The sequence below is a fragment of the Melospiza georgiana genome, chromosome 14 (genome assembly GCF_028018845.1).
Source record: "Melospiza georgiana isolate bMelGeo1 chromosome 14, bMelGeo1.pri, whole genome shotgun sequence".
Taxonomy (NCBI): Eukaryota; Metazoa; Chordata; class Aves; order Passeriformes; family Passerellidae; genus Melospiza; species Melospiza georgiana.
Window position 1 is genome coordinate 11,014,974 of NC_080443.1, and position 24,461 is coordinate 11,039,434.

At 37.4% G+C, this 24,461-nt stretch overlaps 1 protein-coding gene across 1 annotated transcript in view; it reads left to right on the forward strand.

Moving 5' to 3' along the window:
- The window catches only part of FTO (FTO alpha-ketoglutarate dependent dioxygenase), a 229,248-nt gene that overhangs the window by 198,009 nt on the left and 6,778 nt on the right, over positions 1-24,461 (forward strand). The gene's annotated exons all lie outside the window — the stretch shown is intronic.

Here is a 24,461-nt window from a genome sequence, read left to right on the forward strand (position 1 = left end):
CAGTTCTTACCAATCATTAAAATGATGGCAGAGAAGCTCCACGTGTCCCTTCTTATTTCATCTGTGGGTGACTGACTGCAGCAAATTCACCTTAGATACTTTTATTCAGGATGGCTTTAAATGAGCTGCAGGAGGATTTGGTGAAGCACCCCGTGTCCATCGCCTTGTTGAGGGCGCGGTTTAATTGGCCAGATCAGAGAAATCCACTTTATTCTGGGCTCTGCTGGATGAACTGTTCAGAGAATCCTGGCTTGCTCAGGGATGCTTAGGGAAATGGGATCACACCTTTGCATTGGGAGTTAGGCTTTATTCATTTATGTTCACAGAAGTATAGAACAGTACAGTTTCATTTTTTGTCCAGAAAACACAATAGTTTGTTTTCCCACTGTCCTAAGATCCAATTACTTTGTAATCTTAAGTAATTAATTTATTTCTGCAGAAAATGTAAACAGTAGTAAGGAATACTGAAATAAAGGGCAGCTGTAAGTCCTGGGGAAAATGTCAGTGCTTGAGACGGTTTCTGTATGGACAAAAAGTCAAATTCTTAAAAATTTACCATAACCTTCAATTCAGAATACACTTTAGCACAGGTTACTGAAAGTATTTTGTGTTCCAAAAATATGTACGACTTTTGAGAGATCTTTTGGATGTATTTAGTTAAATGTAAGTTACTTGTTTCACATAGTTAGAATGAGTTTTCTTACCATTGGAAATGTCTTTCCAAAATATCATTGAAACATTTAATAAATTGGAACCAACCCATTCCATCAATTTCTATGATTCCAAGAAATTGGGATTTTCTGGTGAAAACATGCTTCATTGAAAAGATCCCAGCTAAATCTATTGAAGATTTATTATTTATCATGGACCAAATCTTGCTTTCTGTACCTACATAAATAGTTAATGAAAGTGCTTCCAAGCATAAAGCATGAACTATCTGGACCAATGTTATAAAGTGCTTTGAGCTGGGAGAAATAGAAGCTGAAACATGGAAGTTACATTATAAGTAGAGTTATTTTTGTTCTGTAGAAAAACTTTTAATTGTCAAAGACTTAAAAAGAAAGTATTTTTCCCTTTTTGAATCCTACAAGAGTTAACTTCAGCACATGTCTAATATTATATTGCAGTTGTCAAAAATTCAGTGCTACTGTTTTGATTACTGAAGCATAGGTGCTGATGAACTGAACAATTATAACATCCAAATAACATTTCAGGAATTGCCGAACTAAGCAAGAGCTTCCAGTGGAAAGGACTTATTTTAAAGTTGAAATTTTGGTGTATAATGTCTTTACCAGTTTACATCTTTGCTGACTGGAGTATACAAGGGTATTTCACAAAACACAACATCTTGGTCTTATCCGGAGATTGAATTTACTACATTCATAGAATAGATATCTGAACTTATGTATCTTTATGTAACATTGATTAAAATAGGATATTTTAGATGAAAAAACACTTATAATTGCTGAAACTGGCACAAGTGATTGCAGTACTTTGAAATCTGAATAGAAAGAAAAGAACAGTTTGAAGTGAGGTCTACATTAAAACACAAAGGTAATCCAGCATTTTTGGGAAAGAAAATGTATAGGATTAATCTTGCTGGATTTCTCCCCAGAATTGCTGTTTACCATTTAAGATAAATGAATTCTGAACATGCTTCCTACATAAAACTGAACACTCTGTCCAAGTTAATGGGTGTCTTGTCTGAATGAGAACAGCAGAATAAGACCATATATGTTAATATGAGGCATTACAAACTGATAGATGTATGTTTGAAAAAAGTAAATGAAAGCTTCACAAATCTTTGTTGTTAACTATATCCACCCTACACATAGAGGACAGCTTTCTCAACATATGGAGACCACTGGTAGCAAACACAATTGGCCAAAGCAAGTCTAAGAACTTGGGACATCATCCTATTCTGAGCCCTTTGTTGCTGTCATTACATTAGCAGAATATTTCCAGAATAATTTTTACATAGAATACTACAGAAAAGAACTGTCCTAATATAAATACTTCATATTCAGCCATTTGATTTCCTATAAAACCTGTACACTTCAAATGCAAATTATGGCTATCATTGTATCTAGCATGTTTGCCAAAACATGATATAGAAAACTATTCTACAGATAAGACAGATAACTTTTCTACAGATAAGTCAGAATTTTCACTGCTGTGGGTACCTTATACTATTGGTGAACTTGCCCTTCCAGAAGAGAGTTTGGTAGGTCATTCCACACCAATGAGGAAAAAAGTGCACAACAGCACAATCTAAAGGTAAATAAACAAAAGCCTCCGTGGAATTTCTGCTCTGTAAAACACTGTGTTGTGAAGATTTCTTTCTTTCTAGCTTGCCTTCTTTTCCCTCCATCTGAGGCCAGCTATAAGTCCATTAGGATTTCTTGCAGGCTGTAGCAGGCTAAAACAACCCTTGCTGTGATTGCTGGTGCACTTGTGTGGTTCTGTCCCTTTTCCTCTGCAAACAGACAGAAATGCAGATTTTTCATAATCTTTGGCCAGGGCTACCCTAGCAACCTTCTGTAAATGGGAGATGCTTTGGAAGAAGGATCCACAGGTGTATAACTGCATGTTGATTTTCATGCACCCCATAAGACTGGGCTGTTTCTATTTTTCCCTTGGCAATTACTCAATCTCTCTGTAGGTAGGCAAATAATTTCTCACCTGGAAATGAAACAATGAGCAAACTTGTATGAATTGCTTTTTCTTCCTGACCATTTATTGCTAAAACACTGAAATTTAGTTTTAATCTTGTCTATACTTCTAGAGAGTCCCCAGGGGAAAGGAGCTGTTTTATGTACAGCTTAGCCTGAAGCGCTTGCGTCACTGTACAGTTTTGTATTGCTTGTTTAATAGACCACAAAAGTCAACATCTCTTTGGAAGAACAATTTGTGCTTAAAGTAGTTGCAAATTCCAAGAGATCCTGTTGAGGCAGGATGTTGTGAGAAACCCAAAGTTGGAACAAAACCTCTTGTTCCCTAATTATAATGTTAATACTTGGGAAAACTTAAGCCAGTCTGTGTTGGTTTATGTCAATAAAGGTTTTGGTTTTTTTTTTTTTTCTTGCCTATCCTTCTTTGGGAAGTTGGAAGTAAGTCAACATTTTTACCTTCAACGTAAGAATGTTTCAGTTGCATATTATTATGGAAACAGATTGCATCTCTGAAAAGACACAATCTGCATTTAAAATATCTTTAATGAAAAGAGGTCAAAAACTTCAGTTCACAGATTTATAGAATAAGTGAAATTGAAAGGGATTTCAGGAGCTGTGTAGACTAACCTCTTGCTCTAAGCATTATTATCAATGAGGTCAGATCAGATTGCTCAGGGCTTTAGCCAGTCAGAGCTTGAAAACCTTCAAAGATGGAGACAGTGCAACTTCTTTGGGCAACCTCTTCTACTACTTGGCTATCTTCATGGGAAGAATTTTTTTTTTAATATCTGGTTAAAATATCTCTTGTTTCAGTTTTGATCTGTTACCCCTTGTCTTCTCTGAAGGGCCTGGCTCCAACGTTTCCTTGTGAGAATCTCTGTGGTACTTTGTTGGTTTTGTCATGCAGGTGGAATGCAAACCATTAACCTATTTCCTCTGAGCCCCAAGCTGTCAGAGTAATTTTTGTTTTGCCTTCCTAGGTGTCCATTCAATCTGGGAAAACCTTACTTATTCCTGCAGTTGTAGGTGTCTGTCAGATAAATCCTGCCTTTGGTCACAAGCACAAAACATAGATTCTTTACAGGTGAAATACAACTAAGTCACTAGTTTTCATAAGATGGGGCGTGTAATGAATGCACTTACAAAAGTGCACAGTATACATTTACACAGGAAATTAAGCAATGAAGCTAATATAAGATTGATGAGAAAAAGCTCACTGTCAGCATGTCATAGTATTACAAGCTGTATCAAATTTGTGTGCCCAGCATTAGGTTTAGAGAAAGCACATTAAAAGCAATGTATGGTTGCCTGGTTTCTTCTTCAACTATCAAATACAAAGCCACACATGAGCAATCTTGAGAGCTGAACATAACCCCTCTGACAATATCAAACTCTTGAGTTCTTCTGACAGCCACTGGTGAAGCCAGCTGATTTGTAGAATAACACATTGTCTGTTCCTTCAGACAAGTGAAATTACTGTCCTCACCTGGCCATATTGAAATTATTTCATTGATTTCAGGAAATCCATTTCTAATCACCTCCAACCTTTTAGCAGTTTATGTTGTGATGGATAGTTTTACTGATTTCAGACAGCAGCTAGAGCATCTATCCTCCTGTGGCAGTGCTGAATAGTTCTGTGTGTACACTCATGTCTGTATTACATTTGTTTCATTGCTCAACATTCCAGGCCTACTTACACAGGCTGTGTGCAAGAGAATCAGGAGTTCTGTTGAGACCCATGTCTGACAATGAGTGCCTGGTGAATGACTCAGAACCAGGCTCTGCAAACATTGTGGGATTGTTAACAGTTTGAGCTTGACAAGATCTAGATGTCTAGATTTTATATTGATTCTAAATTTTCCATCAAAAAAATATTTCAGCAATTGTGCTTTCACTCTTTTTGAAGGGAAAAAAGAAGGTCAGCTTTTAAAAGGTGGCATGACCAAGATAATCATGCTATATAGTTTATGCACCTAGAAACATTAATTACTAACTTAAGTAAGTAAATTAAGTCTCCTTAAGGTTAAGGAGAAGAAAGTACAGCACCAAGGAACAGTGTTTACCTCTCGCTTTTATTTTCTGAGACAATTTAGTTTCAATAACCAAGGTAAAACAAGCTGAACATGGGCAAAGCTAATTAAACAGAAAAAAAACCCCAAACAAACTGGTTTTCATCTGTTTGAAGTCTCAACACTTATGGCAAAGGAAACTCAGAAGTTCCGTGGAATAAAATATTAAGGCACATTTTTTAGCAGGACCAGATGTGTAAAGAAACAACTGTATGAACATGAAACCAAGCACATTTGAGGCTGGTAGGAATAGCACAAAAAAGTCAGAAAGACCAGTGAAGTGTCTTTTGGAAGCTCATTTCTTTGGACCTTAATCTTATGCCAGACAAATAGAACAGGGAGCAATAGTAATTGAGTTGAAAATACTTAACATGAATTACAGCAATAGACAAAACATACTGCTGATGTAAAATAGAGCAAATAATGAGTTTTTGGACCTTTAGGGTTCATAGGGCTGAGAAGATTTTTTTATTATTAATAAATATTATTTCTGTTTTTTTCTGTAACAACATGCAGAGTTTTTATCATAGAGTAACATTTTTTTTATCAACAACTGATGGAATCCACTATCTACATCATTACACAATACATGGAAGAGGGAAATTTTTGAAGGACATTATAAAAGATATGACTTCGTCATTCCAGGTTGCTGGGATCAAATTTGAAAGCAGCTTGCTCAGATTTCTAGGCTGCTGTGCCCTAGCCCCTTGAAAGGTACCTGTTATTTCCTACCCATTTGTTTCAGTATCCTGTTCTTGGCAGGATGCCTACTATTTAAGGTTACTTTCATTAATCAGCCATAAGTTAATTTCTTTGCAGGCAAAATCTCTGATCTCTTTATGTTGTCTTTAAAGCTGAAGACCTCAGGTTGTTTTATTTTTACTTTGATACCACTGTAAAAAGATAGACTCAAGTTAAGGAACTGTGTCTCTGAGGAATCATTTGGTAGTCATTGAAAAAGTGACAAATTGGACAATCATGAAGCAATATTCACATCTTTAGTTAAAAGTTACAAAATTCAGTGACTGATGCATTTCTGGAATGTGGATAATATCCTTAAAATAACCCTCACTCTATGGATTGCCTTGCAAACATACATAGAATTATTCTCACAGGCTGCCTGGTGTCAGGGCTAAACACATAATTAAGTCAGTGATAACATGAGAAATTAATTTTTCCTGCCCAGTGGCACACAATTCTTTTTCCAGGGGTTCTGTGCATATTTTAGCTTATAGCTGTGACTCTCTTTGTTGTACTTTTTTTCTGAATTTTTTAATAGCAATCAACGTGTTTAAAACTTTATAGACTGATCCATGACTCCTGTAGTACATTTCTGCTTTGAGATCTTTTTCTTTATCTTTATCTTTTTCTTTCTCTTTCTCTTTTCCTTTTTCCTTTTTCTTTTTTTCAAAGATAGATGGCCATTATCAGTACATGGGAACAGCAGTCTGACTTGATATGTTGCATATACTATGAGTTTAATGTTTTTTTTCCATTGCACTTCATTTCCTTAATGCTACCTGAGGTACTTGGAGACACATGCATCCCCGTCTTCTGTCTTTGAGAGTTAACTTCAACTGGAGCAATAAAATCTGGGTGCTTTTTAGAGCATTAAATCTGGCGAGCGGATATTTGTCGCGATGTCTTTCAGGACCACCAGGTGTATGTCAGGGAGTGGGAAAGTTGCTCCACAGGTAACTCACATCTCTCTGAGCAAGGCTGGTACATGAAGAAGCCATTTGTATCCCACTGAGTCCCACGGTGCTGAGGAGGTTGCTGAGATTTACACGACTCCAATCTCTGCAGCTGATAGGAAGGGTGGCTGCAGCAGGGCTGCATCCCCGTGACCTGAATCCCTGTTTCTCGCGCTGCAGAGTGGCACTGGTGGGGTGTTTGGGTTTTTATTTGCTTTGGTTTTAGCTGGGTCAGAGCTGCTGTGAAGGGTGCATTTTATGGAAGCAGGCAGCTGGAAAGCAGTTATGTGGAGAGCTCGGGCAAGGGAGCCCTGCTGCCCCTTGGGGTTGAGGTGGGAATGCTGGGTCAAAGGGAATGCACTGCCAAAGGCCCTGAATGCCTGTTCCATGGCTTACTTAGGGTTGCCCCAATGCTTTTAGACACAATTGTTGTCAATGGTATTGATCAGGTGTTCTGATAATCCAGCGAGCTTCCTGATGTGTTAAATTCCCTTCTTTCACATGGTGTTAAGTGTGGAAGAAGTATCTGTAACTCTCAGTGGACGCCAGCAAAGGATGACTGCCTGCCATCAATTGTGCTGCACATGCCAATTCCAATTAGTCATTTACTAGCCACTTTTAACACTTTCTGGCAATTCTGTGTACCCTTCAAATATACTGTGTACTTCTGGAGTTTTAATTTATGTTTTTATCAGAAGAATTACACAGAAGGTTTTATTTTCATCAGACATAGAAAGTGGTGAATTAAATTTCTGCTACCCATGGATTCTTAAAAGTGTGTATTCAAACTGAAAAGAGGACAAAGAAGCTACCAACTCCAGAGGAGCAAAATTTTGTATTTAAAGCAATATAAATAGAGCAAACAGGACCAAATGTAACATTTGAATGTAAGCTAAAATTTGCAAGGCATCTTGGTAGGAAACTTAACTTTGCTTAAGCTTCTGATTTCTTTTGCATAGTTGCTTGATAGTTTTATGAACAGCTTCTTTCTATAGAAAATACAAAGTTTTCAAGCTACTTTAGCTTCTGCTTTGAATTGGTTACAATGTAAGAGGAAGGGTGAAATTTTCGACTTTTTTTTTTTTTTTTTTTTTTGTGTGTGTGTGCTTGCATGTACAGTAACAGCTTCCAGGTTTCCCATTCTCCATCACCACAGCTCAGAAGAGCTGTTAGTGCAGACAAGATCAGATGTCATCACCAGTTTTCTCTAAAGGGTCTTGTGTGATATCCCACCTTATCTCCATCTCCTCTCTGCTCTGCAGTGGAGAAGGGCAGGAGTGCAGCCCATGGGAAGGCATCCAAAACTCTCCTCCAGTCAAAGTGAGAATTAATACGGCAAGAAATGGGTTAATGATTGCATCTCCACTTCAGCAAATGCACAATAAAGAGGTAGATTAGGAAAGATGAAAAATTTATTGCAAAAGTGGCGCAGTATTATGAAAAACAAAATGATTTCATTGAGCGGGAGTTCTGTTACCATAATCCTAACAATAAACTCTGTTACAATAATAATAGGAGAAAAACTAATTGCAGCAAGGACAGGACAAATCTTTTTTAATCCTCCTTGTCATCTCAACTAAATCCAAACCTATTTGTATTAACCTTTGCTGACAGAGTCACATGATGGACATAATTTCTAGTAATTTACCAGCAGTAGATCTAACCTTTCTTCATCAAATATTCATAAAGGCATGATTCTCAATGATTTTCTGTCTCTTTTCATATTTACAGCTTGTTGTCTTCTTCCTTTTTACTATAATTTGAACACAATTGAAGTCAGATGGAATTAAAGTGGAATTGCTATAGTGGCTACAGTACCTGAAAGCAATGAATAACTAATTGAAATTTCTTATAAGTTGAGATCATGCTGTACTCTGATGGGACTGCATTAAACAGTTCACATGTCCTTGCCTTTTGGGGGGTTAAAAATTCAACCCAGACTAAATGGTACCAGTTCTTCTCAACCCAGATTAAATGGCATCAGTTCTTGTCATCTGCATAACTGTTTAAAATGTGTGTTTCATGCATCTGCACAAACACACGTGGAGTTGAAAGTATGAACTTTTACTGAATCCTTGGACAAAGTATTTGCCTCATGAAAAGAAATGCTGTGGGCTCACTTCTTTCTTTATGTGTAAGACTGACCATTGAACTATTCAATTATGCTGATGTAAAACTGATAGAAATGTTTGAAGATAAATCAGTTAGATTGAGGCAGTGTAGAACAAGCATGAAATTTGGACTATGCATCTCTTCCCTTCTAGGAAATGTAAATCTGAAATATGATTATATATTACCTGCAAAATGATCATATGTCATGGTAGTTTTTGTTTCTAATGACGAAATCAGACCCTTTCAATGCAAATAAAAAGTATAATGGAAAATATTAAACAGAGATTCATATACATAAAATATTATGTGATAAATTCTCAGAAATACTTTAGACTGGTATATTTGAATTTATGATTGGCCAGTTGCTGTAAACATCCTTTGCATCATGCTATGCACCGAAACCCTGGCTGTGAGTAGCTCTGATAGACACTGAGGTGTCACTGCACTCATTCTCACCAGAAGAGATTGTGGATAAGTGGAAACGTTATAAATTATTTAAAATAAGCTAAAGAAGTCCTTTTTCAGAAAGTATAGTGTGCATAGGATTTTTATTTTCTTTCCTCACTAGTTCAGGTGCTGATTTCTCATGCATTGAGAGCATGTTATTGTGGCACCAGAAGGGGTTTGGTGTTTGGATAGAGCAGTGATGGGGGCATAGAAAGTAGTTAAATATATCCTAGAAGGAGATGAGCTTGCAGGTAAATACTGTCCACTGGAGCAGTTGATATGATTTAACTACAACATTTGCTATATTTAAATTTGGGTGTACAGGTTTTAAGGAATTCCTTAAATGAAACCAAATTAAATACTTTGGAGAAAAATGCAAGAAAGCTGTCTTGGAAATTGAAAAATTCATTTTATATTATTTATTTTACTTTATTTATAGAGACATATATAAAGCAGTTGCTTCACTTCAGCTTTACAGAGAATTAGAGCAAATTGTGTGTATTACTTCAGTTATTCTAGCCTTTGACAAAGAAAAGCACTTTTTATATCCATAGTAGTTATGAAATAAGAGGAATGATTTCATAAATTCCATCTATGCTTATTTGAATGCTCACAATTACTGATTTTCAGAAATAATTTTTTTAATTACCAAAATTGAAAGCTGTCCTAATTTTCTACTGTTTCAGAATAAAACTGGAATAAGTGCCTGTTTTTGTATATAATTAGAACTTTAAATTAATTGTATAGGGCTTTAAATAAAAGAATTTATAGGAATGTGCAAAACTGCATTTCCTTTCAGGTGACAGCTTTAACTATTACAGATAAAACATTTATGAACTCCATAAGTAACATTAATGACATTTTCATATAGGTTCAGGAAATCAGAACTCACAGCTGGTTTATCTTTAGAGGTACATCCAGTGAACTCTTTAAAGTGCAGACTGCTTTAAAGAACAGAAAGCCAAACAATTAAACATAACTAACATCCTCTAATCAGTTATTGATATGGAGCTGTTTATTCTTTACAGCTTAGAGCACTGCAGCACCATAAAGTTAAATGAGATGTCCCAGATCATATTCAAATTTGGGGACAGTCAGAAGTTACACAGAAAGTCCATAAAAGGATGTGTGTGCTCTCACCATTATTCAGTGTTCGTTTCTTTCCCACAAATAAAGCCCCAAAACTCATAAAATAAACCACATCCATTTATTCATTGTTTGTGCCTAAATTTGTAGCATTCTACTGGGACAATTATGGTGAAAATACCATATTTTTACCATGACCAACATAGGAAGAACTTCAAAGGGCTTTTCACAGATTGATGACAAACAAAATATCTTCAAAGGGCTTTTGGTAAATACAGAAAAACCTCATTATTCGCTATGGGATGTAATAAAGAGAATCTAAAGCCAAATATTGGTGTGGAAGAACTGGTTACAACCTAGAGATTCCCCCCTCTTTTCCATATCACCTTCACTTATGAGGCTCTGGCAGTCTGCAAGTTTACAGTAAGCAGTTGTTGATGCAGTGAAATGGTCACCAGCAGTGACTATTCTATTGACCATTCACTCATCTTCTAATACAGCTGATTACTCAATCATAATAAAGGAAAGAAGGAATAATACAGAAGGAAACCGCACTGGGTTCTAATACATTTTATATTATATGTGTAATTTGTTTTCTGTAGTGAGCTAATTGTATTTTAATAAGTTAAACTGCTTCTTGCTCTCGTGGGAATATGAGAGAGGATTCAGTACAGGGAAAACACACAGAGTTTGTAATTTAGCCACAAATTGAAAGCATGGGTTTAGTCTGTACTGTAAAGACACTGCTTTGAAGGCTTTGGCATGTTATTTACAGGTTATTTCCAAGAACACTTCCTCCCTGGTTTCTGTGCCAAAGTTATGCTCCTCTTTAGCTGACAGAAGTCCCGACGTGGACTCTGAGTTTAGGCTGTCTTCATGTTTAGATAATGTGTGATTATCAACGTGATTATAAGGCTCCTGGTAATTCCAGCAGACAGCAGTGAGTGTGCCATGGTGCTGCAGGTGAATCTCAGGCACTCCCTCTGTGTAACTTCATCTAAAGAGTCTGACCACCAGGTCAGGGCCTCCTGAAAAACTGGTTTTCCATCAGTCCCCTGGCAAGGGCAGAAGGTTACTGGGATAATCAAGTTGGTCTTGTGGGTAGCCAGGGAGGCTTTCTGGCTTCCCAGGTGACCTTGGTGCTGTAATGTACCATAAAGGACTGGCTTTCTCCATTAATAGTTTGCTTGTGAGAGCTGGAAAGGCAACTTGTAATACAGCTGCTTTTCCTGCTTCTTCCATAATGACATTCTGAACAAGCAAGATGATGTCCTTTGATCCGATGTGACCTTGTATTTTCGGTGATTCTCTGATACCTTTAGAGAAAATAGGTAAATGAAGATATAAACATGCTGCTTAGTTATATATTCTTATATTTCTTTTTTTTTCATACATTGCATCACAAAATGTCATATTAATTAAATTTATGTGTGTGTACATACCTTTTGGCCAATTTTCTTTTCAGTTAAACCAATGTATATTAAACATTAGACTTATACCTGTCTATAACAGCTGCAAGGGAATGGGGAATGTGATGCTTCCTAAAAGGTTTTTTTCTCCTGCATAAGGGTTTTTCTCTCCATGGTGGTGTTGGGTTCAAAGGCTAAACTGATTCTTTTGGGGCTTTGAAAAGAGAACTCTTCTGTCTTCTTTCATTCTCCTGGAGTATCTTTCCCACTTAGAATGTATAATTTTATAGCAAGATCTATTACAAGGAGCTTTGAAAGTCTTATTCAAAGTAAGCTCATGAAAGAATGGATATCTAAAAGTTTGAGCATCATTGTATTTGGGGTTTGTATGTCAGTTGTTTTGACTTCAATCACAAGCTACTAAATTTTGTTCCTTTATGCCTGCGCTAGCTGTGTAAATGCATGATTTCCAAGCAGGAATCTTTTCTTGATTTGAAGATGTCAGAAATTAGGAATGTTCTTTTTCTTTATCAGTTTTTCCCAGCGTGTGATTGACTACACTGTAAAAAACAGGCATATTCAAATTTCTCTGGGTTCTTTTTTAAATTTCAGCCTCCACAGCTAGACAAGAGAGCTTTTCCATATAAGATACTTTCTTTCAGTCTATTAGTTTTAAATCTGATAAGTGAAGCAAATTGAATAAATCACTGTCATGTGTTTTTCACCTGTCTCCAGTCTCTTTTCTCTGTTTTCTTCAACCTACTTCTGAAAGGCTGTAAACAAGGCCATTCCTTATTATTCTCATTTTGTTTGTCCATCAATATTTGTTGTCCAGAAAAAGTGCACTGATTGTCATGCTTTAGATATTCATGTTATCTGTAAAATGAGTGCTGCACCAGATTTTCTATTGCTTGTTGGTCTGCTGCAGAGCCTGTAGATCCCAGGAGCATTCCATCTCCCTTGCCATGATAGTAGCACTCTAACAGTCTAAAATTTCCAGAATTCAAATCAGCATTTTTGGGTCACAGAGTTCTTCAGTCTGATCCAAGTTAATTGCCCAACATAGGCCAGACATCAACATCAAAACCCTTAAAGTCTGCAATCATTTCTTGGCATTATGACAGGCTGGAGTAATAGCATTTCAGCAGAGAAAAAGGTAAGCACATTGTAGAGTAGATTGGTGTGATCACAATATTATTTGAAATAGCAAACAGCATAGGAGGGAGATTGGGCCAGTTGCATACTCAGGGAAGCAATGTTTCTTGTAACAGGAAGAGAAAAAATTTCATCAGCAGTTCATCATAAGGAAGCTCAGCTGGCAACCTATAAGCTAGGAAAAATGGAGTCTGAAATACAACATTCCTATACAAAATAAAGCATATAGAAGGCCAAAGTCATCCACTTTTCATAAAGTTTAAGTAACTGTTCTTTAGCAGACACAGAGCAAAGGAAGACAAAACAGTAGGTCACTTGTGAGAGCAGTGAAATGGATTCTTTCCGTGATACGTCTTGATTTTTCATGAATTTGCACAAAATATGGAGGGATGGATAGTAAATGGCACCCAACAACAAAAAATTTCTCTTTCCTTGCATCAAAAAATTACACAATTATCCACAGAATTGGAATCTGACTGTGTAATGTAGGTCACTTGACAGAAAGCCCTGGAAGTTCCTCTGGTAGGTTGCTGAAGTCCAGCATTATTCAGGTAACATGCCCATGAATTTTTGTCCATGAGCTGGAATGTTCAGTGCAGCACAGGGACTGGAGACTAAACGCAGAGAGAGGCCCTGGGGTGGGGACAGGATGGCTGCCTTGGGTCCTTAAGAGAGGTTGCAGATAATCCTGTGTATGTGCATGGCAGCAGTGCAGGCATCACCTCCCAGCCCCTGCACAGGGGAGCTTTTCAACCTATGCTGAGCCCAAAATATATTTGAAATTTCCACTGAACTAAATGAGATTTACATGTGTGACTATGCATTTTGCTGCGAACTGAGAGAAGATAGAATCAGGTCTTTAATTAACGAATATAAGAAGTCTTTGGAATTCTGATGTAGTGTTTTAGGAGGAATTATATGATGAAATAACATGAGTAGCCTTGCAGGTCAATCAGCACAGCAGATGTTGGCCTCTCTTCTTAGCAAACTTAGGGTTTTGTTGCCATTTAGTGGTAAAGAATAAGTCAAGGGAAAGCACATAAATGAATTTGAATTGTGCCTTTCAAATACTAACAAAATAACCCATCTGAACTACTCATAAGGCATTAGCAGCATATACTTTATTATGATTGGACTGTTCCCTGTGGCAATAACTTCAAGAAGAATTTCAGGAGTAGTTGCATTATCTGTTGAGAAACAATTTTTTACTTTCTGTGGAGGCAGGATAGTTTTGTGAATAACTCTGAAGTTTAGTCTGAAGGCCATTTCAGTCGCCCATAGATCTTAGGATATTATGTTACCTCCTTTCGTTTCAAATTCACAGCATAAGAAAGAAAAAGAATGACATAAATTGGATGTTAGAAGAGTTCTGAAGATAGACATCAGAAGAATTCAAGAGTAAGAGAAGAACTCAGCATTATTTGTTATTTTCCATCCTAAAGTAAAAAAGAGAACAAAGCATCAAAAGCATCAGTAGTGATAGAGAGAGCTCAAAGCCAGGACTATATATCATAGCATATAAAACAAGTGAGTTGGCACCACCAGAAGGTCTAAAGTCTTAGTCTGTGGTTTAAAGTCATTGATATTGCAGTCAGAGAGATCTTTCAACTGCAGAAGTAAGATGAAGAGCTGTATGCATTTGTTGCAACAGACATTTTAGGTTTTGCCTGCTAGTAGCATTTTGGAGCTCACTAGGGTGAATAAGTGTTCATGGTGCTGAGAGAATTCAAGGCCACTGATAGGATGTTATAGATCAGAATCTTTCACTTTTTGTAAGTACATCTGAAAATAATGGCTGTGAATGCAGGCCAGCATCAGATGCATGTACTTTGTCTTGTGTTTAAATTGATTGAATGCAATCATATTCCATAAACTAAAGCATATTCTAGTACTTAAATCATCATCCAGTCTATACTGGAATTTTAGTTGGTCTTAAAAAATATTGCAGAATTACCTTGATTCAAAAATTTTGAAGTACAGTGATGCTGAACTTGAAAGTAAGTAAAGAAATATATTTCTTAACTTCGTATTTGGGCAATGATAATTATTTACAAGTGAAAGTAGAAAAGGATATTTCAAATCTCTATATAATGTTTGCAGTTATTTGAAATCCAAAGGGTAATAGAAAAAATTCTGATGTCTTGCTTGGTAGTCAGAAAGATTTACTCCACTTGTAGAGAAGCAGCTTGTTGAGCATATTGTTGCCATATTATTTTTATTTGTGGGTGGACATACTGCAGCATTTCCTGGGATATCAAGTCTATTTGTCTGCCAGCACTGGAATTTCTTTTTTGGTAGCATATTTTTATAGTGATTTATCCACAAAATATCACTGAATAAAGCAGCAGCCATGGAGAAATTCTGCAGTGGTTGAAATGTGATTAGTTACATGATGCTTTCTTTTTGTATTCCTAAACTCCTAACTCTTCTTGGACCTTTGTGCCTTTCTTGTATCTGTTTTCTCATTTCCTTATTATTTGTTCCCTCCTGCATCCATTTCACCTCATGTTGACCTTAAAGAAACTGTGTTTTAGCCCACAGGATTGCATTGCTCTTACAGTAGGAGTTCCAATATATGTTATAAACATTCTGGTTGCAGGCTACAGCCAAGGTGCACAACACAGGGAAGACAATGTCTTTCTGCAGCACAATAAACCTTTAGTTTTGTTTGTTTCTTTGTTTCCTAAGCCTCTTAGGAGTTCAAGGCCATAGCTCTTGATAGAAGATGTGGTATAAGCTCCTCTTATATGTGTGTGAATATATATATATATATATATATGTGTGTGTGTGTGTATATATATATATATATATATATATATATATATGCATAAAGAGAGAGATGCCTTTATGTATATACATGTATTTATGCTTTATGTCCCAGGTTATAGTGATAAACAAGATTTTAATTTCAGTCTTGAAGGAGTCTTGGAGTTGTTAGGTGCTTATTATCCATCTGTCATAGCTTGCTTTTGGCTACTGAAATGTGCAAACTCTCTGAAATGGAGCAAAGTAGGCAAGTGGTGCATCTTAGGAAGAGTCTGAGAGGATCCAGGTGGTTTCTGGGCCAGGATCTCCATTTGGTGTCACCCTCCCTTGTGAGCCATACAGCACAAAGGACTGTTCAGTGTAAAATCACACATGGAGTCCTTGCACAGTGGTTACTACAAACATCTGAGGTCTGCAGTTGCATTCAGCTCCCAAGTGCTGCCCCTTGTGGGTCACCCTTGCTTTGGTCCTGATGGAAATTGGGGGATTTTGGGGGTGGGATGTATTTGCAGCCAGCAGGAGAGGTGCAGGAAGGATTACATGGCTTTGATGCTAAGATACAGACCCTTTCTCTCCAGACTGATTTAAGGATCAAGCAAGGTGGTTGCTGTTAGTTGCATTCAGTCATGTTTCCTTTGATTTTACTTTTCTTATATAACAGGGATTTGTCATACAGCAGTTGATTTTCATTAACATGAAAAGGTGCCTTATGGAAAATCATACACTCAACAAGGAAAATGTTTTAGCTTTCTTGCAGAAGGGCAGAGCCTCCAGATCCTGAAGTTCTTTGGAAAATGGGATTGCTTGTTTTAAATGAGGTGGCATTAAATGGGAAGGCCATCCTCCTTCCATGTCATTTTAAAAGTTCCTAAGTTTATATTTTTGCTTACCTGTATGACTTTAACATAGAAAGAATACAAAAGATAAAGTGAAAGATTAAATGATGTTGGAAGCATCATTAACTTCTCAGATGACATTCTTTTGGAAAATAGAGTGTGTTTCAAAGAAATGTGCCATGTGCATGGCTCAGCCCCAGATCTTCCAGCAGTCTAATACTGGCAAGGGAGGGCATCTGCAGCCCCCTGGGAAGTGGGCTGTGGGGATTTCCTTTTCTCCTCTTTGCTGGTTTTTATTTCCATTTCCTTTTCCTCTCTTTTTTCAGTCATTTAACGCTGTTCTGCACAACAGAGGGGAGCATCTGGCCCCAAGTAAACACCCAATAAAATAAGTGGGGGAAATTCACTGCTCCCTTGGTGCTATTGCGTCTGTCTGTCTGGTTGTGGACTCAACAAGATAACCATGCATCAAATTACATTGTCCAGGCTATCTTCACAACCAGAAGTGCTTGAAACCTTATTTTAATAGAAGCTTAGATTCTGGAGAATACTATAAAATCTCTCCAAAGGCTCCAAATCAGCAATTCCATCTGTGTTTCTGCAAATGTAGAGGAACAATGCCCCAGCTGATTATGCAAACAGAATGAAAATAGTTATTTTAAAAGTGCATAAAATCGATACTTTGGGGAAAACAAGTCAGCTGTGTTTATACTCAGCATATAGCAGACATTTTGTTTCTTTGTCTGAAAAAATCATAGGCAGGCAAGGATTGCAAGTGAAATAAAACAGCCTATCATACAGTGCAACAGAGGGGACTGGAACATCAGATGTCTCAGCAAAGGCTTAGAGAATTTTAGGTTCCTTCTGAGAGAATATAAATTATATTGAGGTTGATATATTTGTACGTTGTTTGAAGTCAAAGCCAAATATTCTTAACACGGTGGGAATAACTCCCTTCCCATTGCTGATCATGAAAAGTATGTAACTAAATCTATGTCTGTGGTGCTGAAAATTTCCTCCTAAATGCTGTCTCTTCTGGACTAATGGGATTTTTTGCAAGTATTGGTGTGAAGGGGTGTGCATATAAATATGTATAAACGTGCTTCTCATACAGTCAGGATACATTCCTTGTATACATATTATTCTAAAAACAGGAGACAAAAGCATCTGAGAAACAGGACTGAAAGGGAACAATTTTTAGACCTATAAGTTAAATTGGATTAAACTTCATCTTTCAGCAAATGCCATGTTATTTATTCAGTGTTTCTCTGGGGGATTTCCCTACCCCCTACACTTTATAGCGAGCAGTGATGTTTCTTAATTAAAAAATCAAACAAACATGGAATTGAGGCTGCCCCACACAGAAATTCTCCTGTGGGAATAGGAGGTGCACTGATTTTCTCACGGGCAGTTTCTGGGTCTGTTGGACGCAAAGGAGGGGAAAAGCTGTGTCTGGGGAAGTCAAATCCACATCATGCACAGATGCCAGGACTATGCTGTGCTGCAGGGCCATCTCCTAGGTATTGCCCTTTATAGGGGAGAGCTGGTGGGCATGGTGAGGAAGGTCACTCATGATAAACTCATCACAAGTCAGGTAGATTTCTGTTTATTAATTACCCCACAGCAGAGATTACTGTCTTGGAGAAAGGAAATTCTTGTTTCCTCTTTTTTTTTCATTCTTTCCACCCAGAACTGGAATGTTTTGGAGATTTCAGGGCTTTGCAATCCCCACTCTGTAGCTGAAACAAACCTTTATCCTTTTCCTTAGTTTCTGACCTAAATATTTTAGAAAGACTGATGTACATTTTGACAGATTTTAATTAATATTGTGGAGGGAAAGTATTTTAAGTTCTTTACAGTTAAGACAAAGCAAAATGGGTTTTTTAAATGATTTTGAGTTTCATTTCTTTCTGCAAATGCATGTGAAGCACATTGGTGCACCACTTGAAAAGTCTTTTGGTTGGACTCCACCAGTGCTTTGGTTGCTTTTATTTCAACATCTGGAGGGTTTCTCTCATATTCACCTGGTTTACAATTTGAGTAATAATAGAAACTCTGACATTTTCAAGCTGAAGGAACTGCTGTTTCACCCTGTTTAGTGTCAGGTTCATTGATCTCTGCCCTACTTTTCTGTGGAACAGCAAAATGCACTCTGCAGGCCAGTGTTGAAGATGGATTCTGCTATAGATTCACTTTGTCAAAGTGCACACAAGGGTGGCTGTTTTCAGGCTATCCCACTTTGTCACCAGTGATGCCTCAGGATGTTGCAGCAGTGTCCTCCTTTCCAATGGAATGGTTTATTTTGAAGGTAAAGCTCTTGAGTCAGAGAGCTTTGCCTTCAAAAAGTAAAGCTCTTCCAGTGACTGGAAACCTTGGTTCTGTGGCAAGGGCCAAAAGCACCAGGGCCATGAGCCATTATCAGCCTTTGAAAGAAGCAGGCAGAGATTATCTGATGTGCCAGCAAATGTATTTGTTCTTGCATCTTTGTGCAGCTGATACTTTTTTTTTTATTCTTAGATAAATATTTAACTGATGTTGCCTCTATCCCTTTCCTAAAACTGGCATTCTCTTTTCAAGTTTCTTATCTGGAAACAAACTCTTTTTGTCCCTTCTCTAAATGCAGTCTTGGTCTCAGCCATTATTTATAGCTGGGCACACTGTAACTACACCACATGAAAGAACATCAGTGATGACTTATTGTAAATGGGACAGACTTCTTGGGAATGCACTGGGGATTAGATGTCCAAAAGAATGAAGCACTTCTCTCTTTCCATCTGGCCACTTCATTTCACTGCCTATTTGGGACCAGCACTTCTAAAATCTAGTTTGCAAAGTCAAATATTGATTTAATCTGTTTTTTTGTTATTCTTAAAAGGTAGAGTAAACCTGGGAAGGTTTTACTTGTGCAAAGTCACAGGAGGGGCAAGCAGGGAACAACTGAAAGAAACTATTTCTGTCAAAGTTGGCAATTGTCTGATTGGTTAATGAAAAAAACTAAGAAAATCTCTTCTCTAGATTGGATTCAATAACTGTCAAAATGTCAGTTTGGGCATGAAAAATTCAAATTTTTTTTGTGATATAGTTATATAGAAATGGTATTTCAGTGTATTCGTATTTTCTCCATCCTCTGTTTTCTCAGAAAATAGTCTTTAGGATGCAAGCTAAAAAGGTTAATATCAAATGAAGGATTTTTAATTATTAGATTCCTTATGTTTTACAGAGTTTAAACAAAGAGGTCAGAAAGTATTCCACCCTAACCCTTTGTTATGATGGAGCATTAGTCAACCCATTTTCCAAACACCCTTCAAAACACCTTTGATGAAGTTCCAGCTGAACACTGATTCTATATATGCTATATTTTTCCTAAAATAAGCTAAATCAGAAGTCAAGCTTTCAGTATTTTTTGGACTATAAACAAGTTGCAGCTCCCAGTGTAGATTTCATGGTTTGTATTAGTTCTCCAGAAAAAGCTCTGGGGGAGCCCTGGACTGGTTTCCATTGGGTACAGGCAATCCGGGCTGGAGTGCTGTCTGTCTTGTGTGTGCTCTGGCAGCTAAGAGTGTCTTGAACTGACATGGGATTGTCCTGACACTGAGGTCAGAGTAACTACACGTGGTTTACACAATAATTTTCCATGTGGAGTTCCGTGTTTGAGGGATGAGTATGAAACAATCCAAACCTAAAGCAAATCTCTGTGTCCCGGGTACCTGTTCTAGTAGGATTTGTGTTCCACAGCAGATCTTTGTGGTGTAACATTAATAACCCATATTTGATCAGACCCATATGTGCAAAGTCATTTTAAGAGTGGAAGATGGTGTCTGAAGAAGTTGCTGCTGTTCCTCTTAATCAGAACAGGAGGCCCCCATGTTAGCAGAGCTGTGACATTTAAAGTGATGTCAGTCTGGGTTTCAGGAGTGCATTTGTCTTAGTAAAGTGATCCAAATGGGTTTTTTTTTTTTTGCCTGGGCCATTATTTTGAATGAAGTTTTGAATAATAGTACAGTAACACCTTTTTTCCAGCATAAATAGAAGGAGAAAATAGCTCCCCATATAAAACATAAAATTTCAGGAGTGCTGGAGTAAGCAGGTGTGGGTGAGTGTGTGCTTTTGTACCTGCAGGGCAAATGTCCCATCCTCCCTTTCTGACCATGTCAGTGCATGGGGAAATCAGCCAGACCCATTTTCCTCATCTTACCCTATGAATTTCCATGTCATCTCCATTGGTTTTTGAACTGCTGGGCACAGGTAACTGAATTAGCACCATCTCAGAAACAGGGCTGTTTGTATCCTCTCCTCACTCCTAGCATGCCTGTGCAGTCTGAGCCACTGATTGACCCCTATTGATCTGATTTGACTGCACTCCTGTGGAGTAGACAAACAGTGCAAGGGAATCCAGGGACTCTAATTCACAGTACCTTATTTGGGTTCCTAGGTAATAATTCTTATTTGCATTAATCACTTGCATTAATCACACAGAACCCGAGGCTGCCTCTTGCCTTCTCTGCATTCCTGTTCCTGACAATGGAACAAAAAGGTATCTGCTCTGGAGAAAGGGTGGTTTAAGTATATTGACACTTGATGCTTAGTAGTTGCAAGACTTAACTGTTAGAAAAAAGACATTTTTTCAAATCAATGACTCACGCATTACTGTAAAATATATCGATTAAAAACAAAGCATAATGTTAGTCATTTAGTCAGTAGAGTGATGCAATACTGAAATAAATTTATCCCTTGACTTTTGCATTAACCTTTTATTGACTGCTTGCATACTCATAATTAACACACACTTTAGCTAGCATGGTTAATTTTAGCGTTGTGGTCAGTGTCCTCTAATGTAGATGGCACCCTGATCATCAAAAATCAGTGCAGCCCAGGGAACCATGACCAGGCAAGTGTCTGTCTCAGTGGATGCACCCTTGCCCAGGGAGACACCCACCACCTTCCAGGGAAAGCATCATCTGCTGTTATGCAAATAGTCAAACAGTCATACAAATGCTTGTCATCACTTAGTTGAACATATTAATAAATATTATTAAATATTAATGAACAAAGTCCGTTTGTAAAAAACAGACAAAAAGGTTATGAAAAATCTGAGAACTTCAGAGGGCAGAACTAGTGAGAACATGCTCTTCAACAGTAACTAAAAATGGGCTTTTGAAATTGAAGCTGTCACAAGTCTTGATTGTTTCAGTAAGAAAGTAGGGACCATGGAGTTTTGTGCATTCTATAAACAAACAGTTCTTTCTATAATATGTTATTGAACACTTACTGTCAAAGTGTTGCAGCTAAATTGCTCTGAAATATATCACAGCAGTTTTCCTGTTCTCCTGCTGCAGATAAAGTATTGAAGGAATCTATTCTATATTTCAAAGTTTGTGTGATTTTCACTCTTTACATAATTCTTACAAATAATATGCAGAGGTTAGTTCTATTTTCTTTTGGAGTTTTGACTCTAGTAACTCAAATAACAGTTTTAAATTGATATGGAATATTTTCATTAACTTAGAATATTGTAACTCTTCATACTTTCCTACTACCACCACAGCTCAATGTTTGCAACCTTTTTTTGTTTTTTTAATCAGGAGTTATGGTTGCTAACTCATTTTAACTGTCAGATACAAAGAATTTTAAAGCATTCTGTGCAGTCATTTAGATGCCTTTGATTGTTCTGCTTCAGTTTAAAATGTTGCTCTTCTTTTGGCAAGATCTTCAGCTCTGTTCCATTGCTACAAATTAAAGACCATGGTAGGAACAATTTCTACTGTAGAATTTTTTTATTATTCAGAAATATACTTATCTAGAAAGGTCTGGGTTTTGCACCCTAGTTCTGAGTAAGAAAGCACATTTTTAACCATGTTCCAGATTGTGGGAGCCATTCAGGTGGATTTGTTATTGAACTGCAGGTGCAGCAGTGACTGCCTAGAACCACCAGCCCCATAGCTTTGAATATGAAAAACTTAAGCTGTCTTTGATGACAGCAGATCTGGAACAGGGGTTGTAATTTTGGTGAAAATAGATGATTGACAAATGATAAGAATGTGTCATTCCCTGCTGTTCTTGCTAGTGTGGAGCAAAGCTGTAGAAATCCAACAGAAGGAGGAAACCACCATGGCATCACTGAACTTTGAGTGCTGAGGCTCTGCTTTCCCTTTTTTGTGTTTTTACAGCACATTGATGCATTTCTGTCACCAGACTGGCACAGCAGGTGTGAGGACCTGACACACTCCCATTCCCCTACTCCCTGCCATGGAATGTGCCATGGCTAAACCTTCCCCATTGCCTGATCTCCTGGAAGCTCAGGCCCGTGCTGGGTTGTGGGGAGACCTCTCAGCAAAGGCTCTGCTGGTACAAATATAGAAAAGGGAAAGCAGCCAAGGGGCTCTTGGGCTGTCCAGCACAGCATCACCATGACTGCCACCACATTTAGAGCAACACAAACACCCACATGGGAGGGAGAAGCTGTTTGTGTGAGAGAGCAAGGAAAAAAGGACATGAAAGGTAAAAAGAGGACTCTGAAATGCTGAGGAAGCTAAAGGTTGATCTATCTTTTCTCTCAGTGAAAACTTTTAATAGATGTGGGAGAGAGAAAATGTTTATTATTATTGTTATTAGCTGAGTTTTGCAGATCACATAACATGCCTGCAGTGTTTACTGGCTAAGCTTTGTGATTTGTCATCTGCAATAATCATTACATGGTTAATTTATCCACTTTAAGATGGAAATGCTTAAACTGGAGTGTCTTGTACTACCCACCAAACTGAGTGTATTATTTTGTGCCAAGACAGAAAATAAAGCAAGCTTTTAAAAGCCTTATAGAGTTATGCTGTAATTAGTTTCAGCTTCCCCTGCATATTAATTTTCTCCTGTTCCTTTATATAATTTGGAAAATGTCTTCAGAACATGATGGCACAATCAGTTAAGTACCTCTCAGAACTCACACACTAAACTGCATTTGCTATAACAACTATTATAAAGCAGCCAGCAAAACAAATCCTCTGTTATTCTGTACAGTGCAGCTTATCAATGCAAACAGTTTAATATTTATGCTAAGAGGATTGTCACAAGTAGCTTCTGTTCCTTTAATTCTTGTTTTAAATAAATAATGAGAACATTTAAACACATTACTCTTCCCAGGGCCCTGAGGTCGGCTAATCTTATTATTTATGAAGTGATGTGCTACATAATAGTACTTAGTGCATGTTAACAGATGCTATTATCAGGGGCTGATGTGGAGAGCTGAAGATATATTGGAATGCTCTGTGTTAATACTGTCCTTGCAGTGTAATGTACGATGGATTGAGTGCCCAGGATGCTGGTGCAGCAATTAACCACCCACCAACATGGGTGTAAAGCTGAAGGATGTTTGCTCATGGGGATTACACTGCTATTAATAATCCCCAGGAGAAGAAGACATCTTTCATTTGGCAACAGTCTCTTCCAGAAGGTCAATGGTGTGGACAAGGAAGTTGAGAGTGTCAGTATGGTTAGAGTTCATTCTACTGAGGTGAAAGGTGGATATATGTTTAAAACAGCTTTAAAGTTCTTACAAAAATTATATGCTTTATAGAAGACAAATTTTAAAAAATGTCATATAAGAGATAAAAGTGCATTTCTGCAATTTGGTTGTTATCTCTTTGAAGACCTAGATAGACCTGCAGTATGTACCAAAATTAGGGTAATTCTTTTTTTCCCCATTGTAAATATTAACTAATTAATCAGTAATGTGCAAATTATTTGAGGGGAAGGGAATAAAGGGAGGGAGAAATCCTACTTGAGCTGTGACAATGTTTTTGATGTGGCATGTATTAGTCTAATCTTTAGAGATGTGATGGTTGCCACTTATAAAAACTTTCCTCTGCAGGCTGCAGTTCAGTTTAATATTATAATTAGACTTCACTAGTATTGATGAATAATCCATTTAATAAAAAACATTGTAATTTAAACATTTTCTCTGGGGACTAACATACACTGGCCTCTTAATTTAATTTTATTGAAGTTTTGCCCGCCCATTCATCATTGGAAGTTGTTATTAACCTCCATTTCCATTTTTCTTTATAGAATTTTCTCTTTTTATATTGCCTTTTTCAGTGCTAAGGAGGTTGATACACTTGTAAATCTCCAGAATCTACAAAGCTAGTCTGGCTTCTTTAATGTTGTTTAATCTATCCCCCCTGACCTTAATGCAGTAAATTCAGTTTAATCTTTCTCAATAATC